This window comes from Hyla sarda, chromosome 1, assembly GCF_029499605.1.
Source record: "Hyla sarda isolate aHylSar1 chromosome 1, aHylSar1.hap1, whole genome shotgun sequence".
NCBI lineage: Eukaryota > Metazoa > Chordata > Amphibia > Anura > Hylidae > Hyla > Hyla sarda.
In genome coordinates, this window is record NC_079189.1 from 322696742 (window position 1) to 322717323 (window position 20582).

General features: G+C 43.3%; 12 pseudogenes; all 12 read right to left on the bottom strand.

The window, feature by feature from the left end:
• Window positions 1-801: 801 nt before the first annotated feature.
• On the bottom strand, window positions 802-1065 carry LOC130342142 (U2 spliceosomal RNA; annotated as a pseudogene).
• A 1481-nt stretch (window positions 1066-2546) lies between these two features.
• On the bottom strand, window positions 2547-2811 carry LOC130341812 (U2 spliceosomal RNA; annotated as a pseudogene).
• A 1464-nt stretch (window positions 2812-4275) lies between these two features.
• LOC130340058 (U2 spliceosomal RNA) lies at window positions 4276-4540 on the bottom strand (annotated as a pseudogene).
• A 1456-nt stretch (window positions 4541-5996) lies between these two features.
• Window positions 5997-6261, bottom strand: LOC130340069 (U2 spliceosomal RNA; annotated as a pseudogene).
• Window positions 6262-7726: 1465 nt separating this feature from the next.
• LOC130339572 (U2 spliceosomal RNA) lies at window positions 7727-7990 on the bottom strand (annotated as a pseudogene).
• A 1460-nt stretch (window positions 7991-9450) lies between these two features.
• Window positions 9451-9715, bottom strand: LOC130341823 (U2 spliceosomal RNA; annotated as a pseudogene).
• A 1475-nt stretch (window positions 9716-11190) lies between these two features.
• Window positions 11191-11455, bottom strand: LOC130340425 (U2 spliceosomal RNA; annotated as a pseudogene).
• A 1467-nt stretch (window positions 11456-12922) lies between these two features.
• Window positions 12923-13186, bottom strand: LOC130339583 (U2 spliceosomal RNA; annotated as a pseudogene).
• A 1466-nt stretch (window positions 13187-14652) lies between these two features.
• LOC130340436 (U2 spliceosomal RNA) lies at window positions 14653-14917 on the bottom strand (annotated as a pseudogene).
• A 1465-nt stretch (window positions 14918-16382) lies between these two features.
• LOC130339594 (U2 spliceosomal RNA) lies at window positions 16383-16646 on the bottom strand (annotated as a pseudogene).
• A 1466-nt stretch (window positions 16647-18112) lies between these two features.
• On the bottom strand, window positions 18113-18376 carry LOC130337749 (U2 spliceosomal RNA; annotated as a pseudogene).
• Window positions 18377-19832: 1456 nt separating this feature from the next.
• LOC130341747 (U2 spliceosomal RNA) lies at window positions 19833-20097 on the bottom strand (annotated as a pseudogene).
• Between the last annotated feature and the right edge of the window lie 485 nt (window positions 20098-20582).

Consider the following 20582-nt stretch of genomic DNA (forward strand, 5'->3'; position numbering starts at 1 on the left):
CATGAGGATCAGCCTCAACGGCTTTGTAGATTGCACTCATGTCAGCAACTCCATATACATTTTTTTTTCTTCATGCTTCTTTCTTCATCCTTTTTTCTTTCTGTCATTCAGACTTTCATTCATTCGATCTCTCTCACTCACTTGCTTTAACTCATTTGTTCTCACTCACTCACTCACTCACTCAATCACTCACTCACTCATTCACTCTCTCTCACTCTCTCACTCACTCGCTCACTAAGTCAGTCTCTCTCTCTCTCTCTCTTTTTCTTTTTATATATATTTTTTTCCGTCTTCTTCTTCTTCTTCTTCAGACCCTGTCATAGCACTAATGCCTTTCCAATACCACCAGCAGATGGAGACACTCCATTGCAACATTGGTTGTGAGCAGCAGTTTCTAAAAACAAATGCCTCATGGCGGATTTCCCATCCATCAATGGATGGTAAATTTTGTTTTTATCATTCACTGACCACAGAAACCAATGCATGGTCAAGCAACAGCAATGACACACCCTTGTGTATAGGCATGAGACCCTCATGTCATTTAACAGGATTCAGCACCACCCACAAGACAGCTACCTGTCATGTCATGTCAAACCTGCACAGGTGTGCTAGATTATTATTATTTAGTTTTATTTTATTTTTTTACACCAATCAGTGTGCAAACATGGTCATTAAAACGCTAAATGAATAGACGTTCATAAACCAGTCAGTGCAACTCATCATTTTGGTCTCCAATTCTCAAACTCAAATTCTCACCCACGGAGGATTAAATGAGAATCTTTCTTGTTTAACACTGGAATGGGGTGGTGCACTGTTCACTACCCGAAGATACTGCCACATCGGGTCAATGCATAGGGTGACAGAAGCAGGCTTCCAAATCAGCTCCCTTTCTCAAAAATCCATTTAATTTATGGTCCCCAGATAGGGAACGTATGTATCAGTATGTGCTCACAAGTCACCCAAGTGCAAGTATTCACACAAAAAAAAACGTGCCTCAGGATGCGATCTGTCGCAAGATCCTTTCTTTTTTTACACTTGATCTAAGCCAAAAGGCCTAGAGGGGATAACCGGGAAAGGGGTGGACCCAACCATGTCCCCTTCATGAGCACTCACATTACTCATAGGAATGGAAGGAAGGCTGGCAGCCAACCAGCCTCCCATACACTTTCTGGGTGGGTGGCAGTCAGCCACCCATACATACATACAGCACAGGCTAAACCCACATCATCACTTAAAAAAAGGACAGGCGACCATTGCACTCTGATGGAGCATTTAGCAATGCAATCCATAGCCTGGCTTTTGCCTGAACCCCCATCACTCCTCCTCTTGCATATAAGACAATATTTCAGATCTGCATATGAAAACAACACGCCTACCTTTGTTGCACATAGCTGCCTGCCTGTCTCTAGTTACCCCACTGGCTGTAGCTGCGTCCCTTCCGACATGGAATAACACCAACTGTAACGATAAACTGAAAATTAACAGTATAAACCTGCATCATTTTGGACTCTGGTATTTGCTGAATCCGGGTGACCTGACAATCGATGGTGGTGCCGCTGGTGATTCTGGCCTTCTTGGAATCTGTTGGGCCTATGTGTTAGCTCACACATCACTTGGGTATCCATGGTAACTACCACAACATGGTCATCTGCAGTTTACATCTAGCCCGTGGCATTGAATGGCATTTTAAAAGTGCTAAGGGTCCTGGTGCAATAATCCTCCCATGAGGATCAGCCTCAACGGCTTTGTAGATTGCACTCATGTCAGCAACTCCATATACATTTTTTTTCTTCATGCTTCTTTCTTCATCCTTTTTTCTTTCTGTCATTCAGACTTTCATTTATTCGATCTCTCTCACTCACTTGCTTTAACTCATTTGTTCTCACTCACTCACTCACTCACTCAATCACTCACTCACTCATTCACTCTCACTCACTCTCACTCTCTCACTCACTCGCTCACTAAGTCAGTCTCTCTCTCTCTCTCTCTTTTTCTTTCTATATATATTTTTTTCCGTCTTCTTCTTCTTCTTCTTCTTCTTCTTCTTCTTCTTCAGACCCTGTCATAGCACTAATGCCTTTCCAATACCACCAGCAGATGGAGACACTCCATTGCAACATTGGTTGTGAGCAGCAGTTTCTAAAAACAAATGCCTCATGGCGGATTTCCCATCCATCAATGGATGGTAAATTTTGTTTTTATCATTCACTGACCACAGAAACCAATGCATGGTCAAGCAACAGCAATGACACACCCTTGTGTATAGGCATGAGACCCTCATGTCATTTAACAGGATTCAGCACCACCCACAAGACAGCTACCTGTCATGTCATGTCAAACCTGCACAGGTGTGCTAGATTATTATTATTTAGTTTTATTTTATTTTTTTACACCAATCAGTGTGCAAACATGGTCATTAAAACGCTAAATGAATAGACGTTCATAAACCAGTCAGTGCAACTCATCATTTTGGTCTCCAATTCTCAAACTCAAATTCTCACCCACGGAGGATTAAATGAGAATCTTTCTTGTTTAACACTGGAATGGGGTGGTGCACTGTTCACTACCCAAAGATACTGCCACATCGGGTCAATGCATAGGGCGACAGAAGCAAGCTTCCAAATCAGCTCCCTTTCTCAAAAATCCATTTAATTTATGGTCCCCAGATAGGGAACGTATGTATCAGTATGTGCTCACAAGTCACCCAAGTGCAAGTATTCACACAAAAAAAAAACGTGCCTCAGGATGAGATCTGTCGCAAGATCCTTTCTTTTTTTACACTTGATCTAAGCCAAAAGGCCTAGAGGGGATAACCGGGAAAGGGGTGGACCCAACCATGTCCCCTTCATGAGCACTCACATTACTCATAGGAATGGAAGGAAGGCTGGCAGCCAACCAGCCTCCCATACACTTTCTGGGTGGGTGGCAGTCAGCCACCCATACATACATACAGCACAGGCTAAACCCACATCATCACTTAAAAAAAGGACAGGCGACCATTGCACTCTGATGGAGCATTTAGCAATGCAATCCATAGCCTGGCTTTTGCCTGAACCCCCATCACTCCTCCTCTTGCATATAAGACAATATTTCAGATCTGCATATGAAAACAACACGCCTACCTTTGTTGCACATAGCTGCCTGCCTGTCTCTAGTTACCCCACTGGCTGTAGCTGCGTCCCTTCCGACATGGAATAACACCAACTGTAACGATAAACTGAAAATTAACAGTATAAACCTGCATCATTTTGGACTCTGGTATTTGCTGAATCCGGGTGACCTGACAATCGATGGTGGTGCCGCTGGTGATTCTGGCCTTCTTGGAATCTGTTGGGCCTATGTGTTAGCTCACACATCACTTGGGTATCCATGGTAACTACCACAACATGGTCATCTGCAGTTTACATCTAGCCCGTGGCATTGAATGGCATTTTAAAAGTGCTAAGGGTCCTGGTGCAATAATCCTCCCATGAGGATCAGCCTCAACGGCTTTGTAGATTGCACTCATGTCAGCAACTCCATATACATTTTTTTTTCTTCATGCTTCTTTCTTCATCCTTTTTTCTTTCTGTCATTCAGACTTTCATTCATTCGATCTCTCTCACTCACTTGCTTTAACTCATTTGTTCTCACTCACTCACTCACTCACTCAATCACTCATTCACTCTCACTCACTCTCACTCTCTCACTCACTCGCTCACTAAGTCAGTCTCTCTCTCTCTCTTTTTCTTTTTATATATATTTTTTTCCGTCTTCTTCTTCTTCTTCTTCTTCTTCTTCTTCAGACCCTGTCATAGCACTAATGCCTTTCCAATACCACCAGCAGATGGAGACACTCCATTGCAACATTGGTTGTGAGCAGCAGTTTCTAAAAACAAATGCCTCATGGCGGATTTCCCATCCATCAATGGATGGTAAATTTTGTTTTTATCATTCACTGACCACAGAAACCAATGCATGGTCAAGCAACAGCAATGACACACCCTTGTGTATAGGCATGAGACCCTCATGTCATTTAACAGGATTCAGCACCACCCACAAGACAGCTACCTGTCATGTCATGTCAAACCTGCACAGGTGTGCTAGATTATTATTATTTAGTTTTATTTTATTTTTTTACACCAATCAGTGTGCAAACATGGTCATTAAAACGCTAAATGAATAGACGTTCATAAACCAGTCAGTGCAACTCATCATTTTGGTCTCCAATTCTCAAACTCAAATTCTCACCCACGGAGGATTAAATGAGAATCTTTCTTGTTTAACACTGGAATGGGGTGGTGCACTGTTCACTACCCGAAGATACTGCCACATCGGGTCAATGCATAGGGCGACAGAAGCAAGCTTCCAAATCAGCTCCCTTTCTCAAAAATCCATTTAATTTATGGTCCCCAGATAGGGAACGTATGTATCAGTATGTGCTCACAAGTCACCCAAGTGCAAGTATTCACACAAAAAAAAAACGTGCCTCAGGATGCAATCTGTCGCAAGATCCTTTCTTTTTTTACACTTGATCTAAGCCAAAAGGCCTAGAGGGGATAACCGGGAAAGGGGTGGACCCAATCATGTCCCCTTCATGAGCACTCACATTACTCATAGGAATGGAAGGAAGGCTGGCAGCCAACCAGCCTCCCATACACTTTCTGGGTGGGTGGCAGTCAGCCACCCATACATACATACAGCACAGGCTAAACCCACATCATCACTTAAAAAAAGGACAGGCGACCATTGCACTCTGATGGAGCATTTAGCAATGCAATCCATAGCCTGGCTTTTGCCTGAACCCCCATCACTCCTCCTCTTGCATATAAGACAATATTTCAGATCTGCATATGAAAACAACACGCCTACCTTTGTTGCACATAGCTGCCTGCCTGTCTCTAGTTACCCCACTGGCTGTAGCTGCGTCCCTTCCGACATGGAATAACACCAACTGTAACGATAAACTGAAAATTAACAGTATAAACCTGCATCATTTTGGACTCTGGTATTTGCTGAATCCGGGTGACCTGACAATCGATGGTGGTGCCGCTGGTAATTCTGGCCTTCTTGGAATCTGTTGGGCCTATGTGTTAGCTCACACATCACTTGGGTATCCATGGTAACTACCACAACATGGTCATCTGCAGTTTACATCTAGCCCGTGGCATTGAATGGCATTTTAAAAGTGCTAAGGGTCCTGGTGCAATAATCCTCCCATGAGGATCAGCCTCAACGGCTTTGTAGATTGCACTCATGTCAGCAACTCCACATACATTTTTTTTTCTTCATGCTTCTTTCTTCATCCTTTTTTCTTTCTGTCATTCAGACTTTCATTCATTCGATCTCTCTCACTCACTTGCTTTAACTCATTTGTTCTCACTCACTCACTCACTCATTCACTCTCACTCACTCTCACTCTCTCACTCACTCGCTCACTAAGTCAGTCTCTCTCTCTCTCTCTCTTTTTCTTTTTATATATATTTTTTTCCGTCTTCTTCTTCTTCTTCTTCTTCTTCTTCTTCAGACCCTGTCATAGCACTAATGCCTTTCCAATACCACCAGCAGATGGAGACACTCCATTGCAACATTGGTTGTGAGCAGCAGTTTCTAAAAACAAATGCCTCATGGCGGATTTCCCATCCATCAATGGATGGTAAATTTTGTTTTTATCATTCACTGACCACAGAAACCAATGCATGGTCAAGCAACAGCAATGACACACCCTTGTGTATAGGCATGAGACCCTCATGTCATTTAACAGGATTCAGCACCACCCACAAGACAGCTACCTGTCATGTCATGTCAAACCTGCACAGGTGTGCTAGATTATTATTATTTAGTTTTATTTTATTTTTTTACACCAATCAGTGTGCAAACATGGTCATTAAAACGCTAAATGAATAGACGTTCATAAACCAGTCAGTGCAACTCATCATTTTGGTCTCCAATTCTCAAACTCAAATTCTCACCCACGGAGGATTAAATGAGAATCTTTCTTGTTTAACACTGGAATGGGGTGGTGCACTGTTCACTACCCGAAGATACTGCCACATCGGGTCAATGCATAGGGCGACAGAAGCAAGCTTCCAAATCAGCTCCCTTTCTCAAAAATCCATTTAATTTATGGTCCCCAGATAGGGAACGTATGTATCAGTATGTGCTCACAAGTCACCCAAGTGCAAGTATTCACACAAAAAAAAAACGTGCCTCAGGATGCAATCTGTCGCAAGATCCTTTCTTTTTTTACACTTGATCTAAGCCAAAAGGCCTAGAGGGGATAACCGGGAAAGGGGTGGACCCAATCATGTCCCCTTCATGAGCACTCACATTACTCATAGGAATGGAAGGAAGGCTGGCAGCCAACCAGCCTCCCATACACTTTCTGGGTGGGTGGCAGTCAGCCACCCATACATACATACAGCACAGGCTAAACCCACATCATCACTTAAAAAAAGGACAGGCGACCATTGCACTCTGATGGAGCATTTAGCAATGCAATCCATAGCCTGGCTTTTGCCTGAACCCCCATCACTCCTCCTCTTGCATATAAGACAATATTTCAGATCTGCATATGAAAACAACACGCCTACCTTTGTTGCACATAGCTGCCTGCCTGTCTCTAGTTACCCCACTGGCTGTAGCTGCGTCCCTTCCGACATGGAATAACACCAACTGTAACGATAAACTGAAAATTAACAGTATAAACCTGCATCATTTTGGACTCTGGTATTTGCTGAATCCGGGTGACCTGACAATCGATGGTGGTGCCGCTGGTGATTCTGGCCTTCTTGGAATCTGTTGGGCCTATGTGTTAGCTCACACATCACTTGGGTATCCATGGTAACTACCACAACATGGTCATCTGCAGTTTACATCTAGCCCGTGGCATTGAATGGCATTTTAAAAGTGCTAAGGGTCCTGGTGCAATAATCCTCCCATGAGGATCAGCCTCAACGGCTTTGTAGATTGCACTCATGTCAGCAACTCCATATACATTTTTTTTTCTTCATGCTTCTTTCTTCATCCTTTTTTCTTTCTGTCATTCAGACTTTCATTCATTCGATCTCTCTCACTCACTTGCTTTAACTCATTTGTTCTCACTCACTCACTCACTCACTCACTCAATCACTCACTCATTCACTCTCACTCACTCTCACTCTCTCACTCACTCGCTCACTAAGTCAGTCTCTCTCTCTCTCTCTCTTTTTCTTTTTATATATATTTTTTTCCGTCTTCTTCTTCTTCTTCTTCAGACCCTTTCATAGCACTAATGCCTTTCCAATACCACCAGCAGATGGAGACACTCCATTGCAACATTGGTTGTGAGCAGCAGTTTCTAAAAACAAATGCCTCATGGCGGATTTCCCATCCATCAATGGATGGTAAATTTTGTTTTTATCATTCACTGACCACAGAAACCAATGCATGGTCAAGCAACAGCAATGACACACCCTTGTGTATAGGCATGAGACCCTCATGTCATTTAACAGGATTCAGCACCACCCACAAGACAGCTACCTGTCATGTCATGTCAAACCTGCACAGGTGTGCTAGATTATTATTATTTAGTTTTATTTTTTTTTTTTTACACCAATCAGTGTGCAAACATGGTCATTAAAACGCTAAATGAATAGACGTTCATAAACCAGTCAGTGCAACTCATCATTTTGGTCTCCAATTCTCAAACTCAAATTCTCACCCACGGAGGATTAAATGAGAATCTTTCTTGTTTAACACTGGAATGGGGTGGTGCACTGTTCACTACCCGAAGATACTGCCACATCGGGTCAATGCATAGGGCGACAGAAGCAAGCTTCCAAATCAGCTCCCTTTCTCAAAAATCCATTTAATTTATGGTCCCCAGATAGGGAACGTATGTATCAGTATGTGCTCACAAGTCACCCAAGTGCAAGTATTCACACAAAAAAAAACGTGCCTCAGGATGCGATCTGTCGCAAGATCCTTTCTTTTTTTACACTTGATCTAAGCCAAAAGGCCTAGAGGGGATAACCGGGAAAGGGGTGGACCCAACCATGTCCCCTTCATGAGCACTCACATTACTCATAGGAATGGAAGGAAGGCTGGCAGCCAACCAGCCTCCCATACACTTTCTGGGTGGGTGGCAGTCAGCCACCCATACATACAGCACAGGCTAAACCCACATCATCACTTAAAAAAAGGACAGGCGACCATTGCACTCTGATGGAGCATTTAGCAATGCAATCCATAGCCTGGCTTTTGCCTGAACCCCCATCACTCCTCCTCTTGCATATAAGACAATATTTCAGATCTGCATATAAAAACAACACGCCTACCTTTGTTGCACATAGCTGCCTGCCTGTCTCTAGTTACCCCACTGGCTGTAGCTGCGTCCCTTCCGACATGGAATAACACCAACTGTAACGATAAACTGAAAATTAACAGTATAAACCTGCATCATTTTGGACTCTGGTATTTGCTGAATCCGGGTGACCTGACAATCGATGGTGGTGCCGCTGGTGATTCTGGCCTTCTTGGAATCTGTTGGGCCTATGTGTTAGCTCACACATCACTTGGGTATCCATGGTAACTACCACAACATGGTCATCTGCAGTTTACATCTAGCCCGTGGCATTGAATGGCATTTTAAAAGTGCTAAGGGTCCTGGTGCAATAATCCTCCCATGAGGATCAGCCTCAACGGCTTTGTAGATTGCACTCATGTCAGCAACTCCATATACATTTTTTTTTCTTCATGCTTCTTTCTTCATCCTTTTTTCTTTCTGTCATTCAGACTTTCATTCATTCGATCTCTCTCACTCACTTGCTTTAACTCATTTGTTCTCACTCACTCACTCACTCACTCAATCACTCACTCACTCATTCACTCTCACTCACTCTCACTCTCTCACTCACTCGCTCACTAAGTCAGTCTCTCTCTCTCTCTCTCTTTTTCTTTTTATATATATTTTTTTCCGTCTTCTTCTTCTTCTTCTTCAGACCCTGTCATAGCACTAATGCCTTTCCAATACCACCAGCAGATGGAGACACTCCATTGCAACATTGGTTGTGAGCAGCAGTTTCTAAAAACAAATGCCTCATGGCGGATTTCCCATCCATCAATGGATGGTAAATTTTGTTTTTATCATTCACTGACCACAGAAACCAATGCATGGTCAAGCAACAGCAATGACACACCCTTGTGTATAGGCATGAGACCCTCATGTCATTTAACAGGATTCAGCACCACCCACAAGACAGCTACCTGTCATGTCATGTCAAACCTGCACAGGTGTGCTAGATTATTATTATTTAGTTTTATTTTATTTTTTTACACCAATCAGTGTGCAAACATGGTCATTAAAACGCTAAATGAATAGACGTTCATAAACCAGTCAGTGCAACTCATCATTTTGGTCTCCAATTCTCAAACTCAAATTCTCACCCACGGAGGATTAAATGAGAATCTTTCTTGTTTAACACTGGAATGGGGTGGTGCACTGTTCACTACCCAAAGATACTGCCACATCGGGTCAATGCATAGGGCGACAGAAGCAAGCTTCCAAATCAGCTCCCTTTCTCAAAAATCCATTTAATTTATGGTCCCCAGATAGGGAACGTATGTATCAGTATGTGCTCACAAGTCACCCAAGTGCAAGTATTCACACAAAAAAAAAACGTGCCTCAGGATGAGATCTGTCGCAAGATCCTTTCTTTTTTTACACTTGATCTAAGCCAAAAGGCCTAGAGGGGATAACCGGGAAAGGGGTGGACCCAACCATGTCCCCTTCATGAGCACTCACATTACTCATAGGAATGGAAGGAAGGCTGGCAGCCAACCAGCCTCCCATACACTTTCTGGGTGGGTGGCAGTCAGCCACCCATACATACATACAGCACAGGCTAAACCCACATCATCACTTAAAAAAAGGACAGGCGACCATTGCACTCTGATGGAGCATTTAGCAATGCAATCCATAGCCTGGCTTTTGCCTGAACCCCCATCACTCCTCCTCTTGCATATAAGACAATATTTCAGATCTGCATATGAAAACAACACGCCTACCTTTGTTGCACATAGCTGCCTGCCTGTCTCTAGCTACCCCACTGGCTGTAGCTGCGTCCCTTCCGACATGGAATAACACCAACTGTAACGATAAACTGAAAATTAACAGTATAAACCTGCATCATTTTGGACTCTGGTATTTGCTGAATCCGGGTGACCTGACAATCGATGGTGGTGCCGCTGGTGATTCTGGCCTTCTTGGAATCTGTTGGGCCTATGTGTTAGCTCACACATCACTTGGGTATCCATGGTAACTACCACAACATGGTCATCTGCAGTTTACATCTAGCCCGTGGCATTGAATGGCATTTTAAAAGTGCTAAGGGTCCTGGTGCAATAATCCTCCCATGAGGATCAGCCTCAACGGCTTTGTAGATTGCACTCATGTCAGCAACTCCATATACATTTTTTTTTCTTCATGCTTCTTTCTTCATCCTTTTTTCTTTCTGTCATTCAGACTTTCATTCATTCGATCTCTCTCACTCACTTGCTTTAACTCATTTGTTCTCACTCACTCACTCACTCACTCAATCACTCACTCACTCATTCACTCTCACTCACTCTCACTCTCTCACTCACTCGCTCACTAAGTCAGTCTCTCTCTCTCTCTTTTTCTTTTTATATATATTTTTTTCCGTCTTCTTCTTCTTCTTCTTCTTCTTCTTCTTCTTCAGACCCTGTCATAGCACTAATGCCTTTCCAATACCACCAGCAGATGGAGACACTCCATTGCAACATTGGTTGTGAGCAGCAGTTTCTAAAAACAAATGCCTCATGGCGGATTTCCCATCCATCAATGGATGGTAAATTTTGTTTTTATCATTCACTGACCACAGAAACCAATGCATGGTCAAGCAACAGCAATGACACACCCTTGTGTATAGGCATGAGACCCTCATGTCATTTAACAGGATTCAGCACCACCCACAAGACAGCTACCTGTCATGTCATGTCAAACCTGCACAGGTGTGCTAGATTATTATTATTTAGTTTTATTTTATTTTTTTACACCAATCAGTGTGCAAACATGGTCATTAAAACGCTAAATGAATAGACGTTCATAAACCAGTCAGTGCAACTCATCATTTTGGTCTCCAATTCTCAAACTCAAATTCTCACCCACGGAGGATTAAATGAGAATCTTTCTTGTTTAACACTGGAATGGGGTGGTGCACTGTTCACTACCCGAAGATACTGCCACATCGGGTCAATGCATAGGGCGACAGAAGCAAGCTTCCAAATCAGCTCCCTTTCTCAAAAATCCATTTAATTTATGGTCCCCAGATAGGGAACGTATGTATCAGTATGTGCTCACAAGTCACCCAAGTGCAAGTATTCACACAAAAAAAAAACGTGCCTCAGGATGCGATCTGTCGCAAGATCCTTTCTTTTTTTACACTTGATCTAAGCCAAAAGGCCTAGAGGGGATAACCGGGAAAGGGGTGGACCCAACCATGTCCCCTTCATGAGCACTCACATTACTCATAGGAATGGAAGGAAGGCTGGCAGCCAACCAGCCTCCCATACACTTTCTGGGTGGGTGGCAGTCAGCCACCCATACATACATACAGCACAGGCTAAACCCACATCATCACTTAAAAAAAGGACAGGCGACCATTGCACTCTGATGGAGCATTTAGCAATGCAATCCATAGCCTGGCTTTTGCCTGAACCCCCATCACTCCTCCTCTTGCATATAAGACAATATTTCAGATCTGCATATGAAAACAACACGCCTACCTTTGTTGCACATAGCTGCCTGCCTGTCTCTAGTTACCCCACTGGCTGTAGCTGCGTCCCTTCCGACATGGAATAACACCAACTGTAACGATAAACTGAAAATTAACAGTATAAACCTGCATCATTTTGGACTCTGGTATTTGCTGAATCCGGGTGACCTGACAATCGATGGTGGTGCCGCTGGTGATTCTGGCCTTCTTGGAATCTGTTGGGCCTATGTGTTAGCTCACACATCACTTGGGTATCCATGGTAACTACCACAACATGGTCATCTGCAGTTTACATCTAGCCCGTGGCATTGAATGGCATTTTAAAAGTGCTAAGGGTCCTGGTGCAATAATCCTCCCATGAGGATCAGCCTCAACGGCTTTGTAGATTGCACTCATGTCAGCAACTCCATATACATTTTTTTTTCTTCATGCTTCTTTCTTCATCCTTTTTTCTTTCTGTCATTCAGACTTTCATTCATTCGATCTCTCTCACTCACTTGCTTTAACTCATTTGTTCTCACTCACTCACTCACTCACTCAATCACTCACTCACTCATTCACTCTCACTCACTCTCACTCTCTCACTCACTCGCTCACTAAGTCAGTCTCTCTCTCTCTCTCTCTTTTTCTTTTTATATATATTTTTTTCCGTCTTCTTCTTCTTCTTCTTCTTCAGACCCTGTCATAGCACTAATGCCTTTCCAATACCACCAGCAGATGGAGACACTCCATTGCAACATTGGTTGTGAGCAGCAGTTTCTAAAAACAAATGCCTCATGGCGGATTTCCCATCCATCAATGGATGGTAAATTTTGTTTTTATCATTCACTGACCACAGAAACCAATGCATGGTCAAGCAACAGCAATGACACACCCTTGTGTATAGGCATGAGACCCTCATGTCATTTAACAGGATTCAGCACCACCCACAAGACAGCTACCTGTCATGTCATGTCAAACCTGCACAGGTGTGCTAGATTATTATTATTTAGTTTTATTTTATTTTTTTACACCAATCAGTGTGCAAACATGGTCATTAAAACGCTAAATGAATAGACGTTCATAAACCAGTCAGTGCAACTCATCATTTTGGTCTCCAATTCTCAAACTCAAATTCTCACCCACGGAGGATTAAATGAGAATCTTTCTTGTTTAACACTGGAATGGGGTGGTGCACTGTTCACTACCCGAAGATACTGCCACATCGGGTCAATGCATAGGGCGACAGAAGCAAGCTTCCAAATCAGCTCCCTTTCTCAAAAATCCATTTAATTTATGGTCCCCAGATAGGGAACGTATGTATCAGTATGTGCTCACAAGTCACCCAAGTGCAAGTATTCACACAAAAAAAAACGTGCCTCAGGATGCGATCTGTCGCAAGATCCTTTCTTTTTTTACACTTGATCTAAGCCAAAAGGCCTAGAGGGGATAACCGGGAAAGGGGTGGACCCAACCATGTCCCCTTCATGAGCACTCACATTACTCATAGGAATGGAAGGAAGGCTGGCAGCCAACCAGCCTCCCATACACTTTCTGGGTGGGTGGCAGTCAGCCACCCATACATACATACAGCACAGGCTAAACCCACATCATCACTTAAAAAAAGGACAGGCGACCATTGCACTCTGATGGAGCATTTAGCAATGCAATCCATAGCCTGGCTTTTGCCTGAACCCCCATCACTCCTCCTCTTGCATATAAGACAATATTTCAGATCTGCATATGAAAACAACACGCCTACCTTTGTTGCACATAGCTGCCTGCCTGTCTCTAGTTACCCCACTGGCTGTAGCTGCGTCCCTTCCGACATGGAATAACACCAACTGTAACGATAAACTGAAAATTAACAGTATAAACCTGCATCATTTTGGACTCTGGTATTTGCTGAATCCGGGTGACCTGACAATCGATGGTGGTGCCGCTGGTGATTCTGGCCTTCTTGGAATCTGTTGGGCCTATGTGTTAGCTCACACATCACTTGGGTATCCATGGTAACTACCACAACATGGTCATCTGCAGTTTACATCTAGCCCGTGGCATTGAATGGCATTTTAAAAGTGCTAAGGGTCCTGGTGCAATAATCCTCCCATGAGGATCAGCCTCAACGGCTTTGTAGATTGCACTCATGTCAGCAACTCCATATACATTTTTTTTTCTTCATGCTTCTTTCTTCATCCTTTTTTCTTTCTGTCATTCAGACTTTCATTCATTCGATCTCTCTCACTCACTTGCTTTAACTCATTTGTTCTCACTCACTCACTCACTCAATCACTCACTCACTCATTCACTCTCACTCACTCTCACTCTCTCACTCACTCGCTCACTAAGTCAGTCTCTCTCTCTCTCTCTCTTTTTCTTTTTATATATATTTTTTTCCGTCTTCTTCTTCTTCTTCTTCTTCTTCAGACCCTGTCATAGCACTAATGCCTTTCCAATACCACCAGCAGATGGAGACACTCCATTGCAACATTGGTTGTGAGCAGCAGTTTCTAAAAACAAATGCCTCATGGCGGATTTCCCATCCATCAATGGATGGTAAATTTTGTTTTTATCATTCACTGACCACAGAAACCAATGCATGGTCAAGCAACAGCAATGACACACCCTTGTGTATAGGCATGAGACCCTCATGTCATTTAACAGGATTCAGCACCACCCACAAGACAGCTACCTGTCATGTCATGTCATACCTGCACAGGTGTGCTAGATTATTATTATTTAGTTTTATTTTATTTTTTTACACCAGTCAGTGTGCAAACATGGTCATTAAAACGCTAAATGAATAGACGTTCATAAACCAGTTAGTGCAACTCATCATTTTGGTCTCCAATTCTCAAACTCAAATTCTCACCCACGGAGGATTAAATGAGAATCTTTCTTGTTTAACACTGGAATGGGGTGGTGCACTGTTCACTACCCGAAGATACTGCCACATCGGGTCAATGCATAGGGCGACAGAAGCAAGCTTCCAAATCAGCTCCCTTTCTCAAAAATCCATTTAATTTATGGTCCCCAGATAGGGAACGTATGTATCAGTATGTGCTCACAAGTCACCCAAGTGCAAGTATTCACACAAAAAAAAAACGTGCCTCAGGATGCGATCTGTCGCAAGATCCTTTCTTTTTTTACACTTGATCTAAGCCAAAAGGCCTAGAGGGGATAACCGGGAAAGGGGTGGACCCAACCATGTCCCCTTCATGAGCACTCACATTACTCATAGGAATGGAAGGAAGGCTGGCAGCCAACCAGCCTCCCATACACTTTCTGGGTGGGTGGCAGTCAGCCACCCATACATACATACAGCACAGGCTAAACCCACATCATCACTTAAAAAAAGGACAGGCGACCATTGCACTCTGATGGAGCATTTAGCAATGCAATCCATAGCCTGGCTTTTGCCTGAACCCCCATCACTCCTCCTCTTGCATATAAGACAATATTTCAGATCTGCATATGAAAACAACACGCCTACCTTTGTTGCACATAGCTGCCTGCCTGTCTCTAGTTACCCCACTGGCTGTAGCTGCGTCCCTTCCGACATGGAATAACACCAACTGTAACGATAAACTGAAAATTAACAGTATAAACCTGCATCATTTTGGACTCTGGTATTTGCTGAATCCGGGTGACCTGACAATCGATGGTGGTGCCGCTGGTGATTCTGGCCTTCTTGGAATCTGTTGGGCCTATGTGTTAGCTCACACATCACTTGGGTATCCATGGTAACTACCACAACATGGTCATCTGCAGTTTACATCTAGCCCGTGGCATTGAATGGCATTTTAAAAGTGCTAAGGGTCCTGGTGCAATAATCCTCCCATGAGGATCAGCCTCAACGGCTTTGTAGATTGCACTCATGTCAGCAACTCCATATACATTTTTTTTTCTTCATGCTTCTTTCTTCATCCTTTTTTCTTTCTGTCATTCAGACTTTCATTCATTCGATCTCTCTCACTCACTTGCTTTAACTCATTTGTTCTCACTCACTCACTCACTCAATCACTCACTCACTCATTCACTCTCACTCACTCTCACTCTCTCACTCACTCGCTCACTAAGTCAGTCTCTCTCTCTCTCTCTCTCTTTTTCTTTTTATATATATTTTTTTCCGTCTTCTTCTTCTTCTTCTTCTTCAGACCCTGTCATAGCACTAATGCCTTTCCAATACCACCAGCAGATGGAGACACTCCATTGCAACATTGGTTGTGAGCAGCAGTTTCTAAAAACAAATGCCTCATGGCGGATTTCCCATCCATCAATGGATGGTAAATTTTGTTTTTATCATTCACTGACCACAGAAACCAATGCATGGTCAAGCAACAGCAATGACACACCCTTGTGTATAGGCATGAGACCCTCATGTCATTTAACAGGATTCAGCACCACCCACAAGACAGCTACCTGTCATGTCATGTCAAACCTGCACAGGTGTGCTAGATTATTATTATTTAGTTTTATTTTATTTTTTTACACCAATCAGTGTGCAAACATGGTCATTAAAACGCTAAATGAATAGACGTTCATAAACCAGTTAGTGCAACTCATCATTTTGGTCTCCAATTCTCAAACTCAAATTCTCACCCACGGAGGATTAAATGAGAATCTTTCTTGTTTAACACTGGAATGGGGTGGTGCACTGTTCACTACCCGAAGATACTGCCACATCGGGTCAATGCATAGGGCGACAGAAGCAAGCTTCCAAATCAGCTCCCTTTCTCAAAAATCCATTTAATTTATGGTCCCCAGATAGGGAACGTATGTATCAGTATGTGCTCACAAGTCACCCAAGTGCAAGTATTCACACAAAAAAAAACGTGCCTCAGGATGCGATCTGTCGCAAGATCCTTTCTTTTTTTACACTTGATCTAAGCCAAAAGGCCTAGAGGGGATAACCGGGAAAGGGGTGGACCCAACCATGTCCCCTTCATGAGCACTCACATTACTCATAGGAATGGAAGGAAGGCTGGCAGCCAACCAGCCTCCCATACACTTTCTGGGTGGGTGGCAGTCAGCCACCCATACATACATACAGCACAGGCTAAACCCACATCATCACTTAAAAAAAGGACAGGCGACCATTGCACTCTGATGGAGCATTTAGCAATGCAATCCATAGCCTGGCTTTTGCCTGAACCCCCATCACTCCTCCTCTTGCATATAAGACAATATTTCAGATCTGCATATGAAAACAACACGCCTACCTTTGTTGCACATAGCTGCCTGCCTGTCTCTAGTTACCCCACTGGCTGTAGCTGCGTCCCTTCCGACATGGAATAACACCAACTGTAACGATAAACTGAAAATTAACAGTATAAACCTGCATCATTTTGGACTCTGGTATTTGCTGAATCCGGGTGACCTGACAATTGATGGTGGTGCCGCTGGTGATTCTGGCCTTCTTGGAATCTGTTGGGCCTATGTGTTAGCTCACACATCACTTGGGTATCCATGGTAACTACCACAACATGGTCATCTGCAGTTTACATCTAGCCCGTGGCATTGAATGGCATTTTAAAAGTGCTAAGGGTCCTGGTGCAATAATCCTCCCATGAGGATCAGCCTCAACGGCTTTGTAGATTGCACTCATGTCAGCAACTCCATATACATTTTTTTTTCTTCATGCTTCTTTCTTCATCCTTTTTTCTTTCTGTCATTCAGACTTTCATTCATTCGATCTCTCTCACTCACTTGCTTTAACTCATTTGTTCTCACTCACTCACTCACTCAATCACTCACTCACTCATTCACTCTCACTCACTCTCACTCTCTCACTCACTCGCTCACTAAGTCAGTCTCTCTCTCTCTCTCTCTTTTTCTTTTTATATATATTTTTTTCCGTCTTCTTCTTCTTCTTCTTCTTCTTCAGACCCTGTCATAGCACTAATGCCTTTCCAATACCACCAGCAGATGGAGACACTCCATTGCAACATTGGTTGTGAGCAGCAGTTTCTAAAAACAAATGCCTCATGGCGGATTTCCCATCCATCAATGGATGGTAAATTTTGTTTTTATCATTCACTGACCACAGAAACCAATGCATGGTCAAGCAACAGCAATGACACACCCTTGTGTATAGGCATGAGACCCTCATGTCATTTAACAGGATTCAGCACCACCCACAAGACAGCTACCTGTCATGTCATGTCAAACCTGCACAGGTGTGCTAGATTATTATTATTTAGTTTTATTTTATTTTTTTACACCAATCAGTGTGCAAACATGGTCATTAAAACGCTAAATGAATAGACGTTCATAAACCAGTCAGTGCAACTCATCATTTTGGTCTCCAATTCTCAAACTCAAATTCTCACCCACGGAGGATTAAATGAGAATCTTTCTTGTTTAACACTGGAATGGGGTGGTGCACTGTTCACTACCCGAAGATACTGCCACATCGGGTCAATGCATAGGGCGAAAGAAGCAAGCTTCCAAATCAGCTCCCTTTCTCAAAAATCCATTTAATTTATGGTCCCCAGATAGGGAACGTATGTATCAGTATGTGCTCACAAGTCACCCAAGTGCAAGTATTCACACAAAAAAAAACGTGCCTCAGGATGCGATCTGTCGCAAGATCCTTTCTTTTTTTACACTTGATCTAAGCCAAAAGGCCTAGAGGGGATAACCGGGAAAGGGGTGGACCCAACCATGTCCCCTTCATGAGCACTCACATTACTCATAGGAATGGAAGGAAGGCTGGCAGCCAACCAGCCTCCCATACACTTTCTGGGTGGGTGGCAGTCAGCCACCCATACATACATACAGCACAGGCTAAACCCACATCATCACTTAAAAAAAGGACAGGCGACCATTGCACTCTGATGGAGCATTTAGCAATGCAATCCATAGCCTGGCTTTTGCCTGAACCCCCATCACTCCTCCTCTTGCATATAAGACAATATTTCAGATCTGCATATGAAAACAACACGCCTACCTTTGTTGCACATAGCTGCCTGCCTGTCTCTAGTTACCCCACTGGCTGTAGCTGCGTCCCTTCCGACATGGAATAACACCAACTGTAACGATAAACTGAAAATTAACAGTATAAACCTGCATCATTTTGGACTCTGGTATTTGCTGAATCCGGGTGACCTGACAATCGATGGTGGTGCCGCTGGTGATTCTGGCCTTCTTGGAATCTGTTGGGCCTATGTGTTAGCTCACACATCACTTGGGTATCCATGGTAACTACCACAACATGGTCATCTGCAGTTTACATCTAGCCCGTGGCATTGAATGGCATTTTAAAAGTGCTAAGGGTCCTGGTGCAATAATCCTCCCATGAGGATCAGCCTCAACGGCTTTGTAGATTGCACTCATGTCAGCAACTCCATATACATTTTTTTTTCTTCATGCTTCTTTCTTCATCCTTTTTTCTTTCTGTCATTCAGACTTTCATTCATTCGATCTCTCTCACTCACTTGCTTTAACTCATTTGTTCTCACTCACTCACTCACTCAATCACTCACTCACTCATTCACTCTCACTCACTCTCACTCTCTCACTCACTCGCTCACTAAGTCAGTCTCTCTCTCTCTCTTTTTCTTTTTATATATATTTTTTTCCGTCTTCTTCTTCTTCTTCTTCAGACCCTGTCATAGCACTAATGCCTTTCCAATACCACCAGCAGATGGAGACACTCCATTGCAACATTGGTTGTGAGCAGCAGTTTCTAAAAACAAATGCCTCATGGCGGATTTCCCATCCATCAATGGATGGTAAATTTTGTTTTTATCATTCACTGACCACAGAAACCAATGCATGGTCAAGCAACAGCAATGACACACCCTTGTGTATAGGCATGAGACCCTCATGTCATTTAACAGGATTCAGCACCACCCACAAGACAGCTACCTGTCATGTCATGTCAAACCTGCACAGGTGTGCTAGATTATTATTATTTAGTTTTATTTTATTTTTTTACACCAATCAGTGTGCAAACATGGTCATTAAAACGCTAAATGAATAGACGTTCATAAACCAGTCAGTGCAACTCATCATTTTGGTCTCCAATTCTCAAACTCAAATTCTCACCCACGGAGGATTAAATGAGAATCTTTCTTGTTTAACACTGGAATGGGGTGGTGCACTGTTCACTACCCAAAGATACTGCCACATCGGGTCAATGCATAGGGCGACAGAAGCAAGCTTCCAAATCAGCTCCCTTTCTCAAAAATCCATTTAATTTATGGTCCCCAGATAGGGAACGTATGTATCAGTATGTGCTCACAAGTCACCCAAGTGCAAGTATTCACACAAAAAAAAAACGTGCCTCAGGATGCGATCTGTCGCAAGATCCTTTCTTTTTTTACACTTGATCTAAGCCAAAAGGCCTAGAGGGGATAACCGGGAAAGGGGTGGACCCAACCATGTCCCCTTCATGAGCACTCACATTACTCATAGGAATGGAAGGAAGGCTGGCAGCCAACCAGCCTCCCATACACTTTCTGGGTGGGTGGCAGTCAGCCACCCATACATACATACAGCACAGGCTAAACCCACATCATCACTTAAAAAAAGGACAGGCGACCATTGCACTCTGATGGAGCATTTAGCAATGCAATCCATAGCCTGGCTTTTGCCTGAACCCCCATCACTCCTCCTCTTGCATATAAAACAATATTTCAGATCTGCATATGAAAACAACACGCCTACCTTTGTTGCACATAGCTGCCTGCCTGTCTCTAGTTACCCCACTGGCTGTAGCTGCGTCCCTTCCGACATGGAATAACACCAACTGTAACGATAAACTGAAAATTAACAGTATAAACCTGCATCATTTTGGACTCTGGTATTTGCTGAATCCGGGTGACCTGACAATCGATGGTG